Source organism: Ceratina calcarata, unplaced genomic scaffold, assembly GCF_001652005.2.
Source record: "Ceratina calcarata isolate Rehan_Ccalc_2016 unplaced genomic scaffold, ASM165200v1 scaffold14620, whole genome shotgun sequence".
NCBI classification, from domain to species: Eukaryota; Metazoa; Arthropoda; class Insecta; order Hymenoptera; family Apidae; genus Ceratina; species Ceratina calcarata.
The window spans coordinates 1-409 of NW_017135795.1; the positions used below are offsets into that span (position 1 = coordinate 1).

General features: G+C 49.9%; 1 pseudogene; it reads left to right on the forward strand.

Annotated features, from left to right (window-relative positions):
- The first annotated feature begins 116 nt into the window (after window positions 1-116).
- On the forward strand, window positions 117-404 carry LOC108631259 (valacyclovir hydrolase pseudogene; annotated as a pseudogene).
- Window positions 405-409: the final 5 nt, after the last annotated feature.

The window sequence follows — 409 nt, forward strand, 5'->3', positions numbered from 1 at the left end:
TCTGCACTCCTCTGCTCACATCGTTCGGCGCAGATTTCGCCTTGAAGGTGCTGCTACCTAGTAGATTCGATCGCAATTGATAAAAAATTACGTAAGGTCGAGGATTCGAAGATAAGATGAGGCAGCGTTTAACTGCAATGTCGTAGGTTCGATATGGACGGATTTCAAACCACAGATAGAAGGTCTGTCGAGAGAAAAATTTACCGTGGTCGCTTGGGACCCGCCGGGCTATGGAAAGTCGAGGCCGCCCGATAGGACGTTTCCCGATGACTTTTTCCAGCGCGACGCGGACTGGGCTTGCAATCTGATGAAGACTCTCGGCCACAGCAAATTTTCATTGATAGGATGGAGCGACGGCGCTATCACTTCTCTCATGATAGCTGCGATGTTTCCCGGCAACATTCGAAAG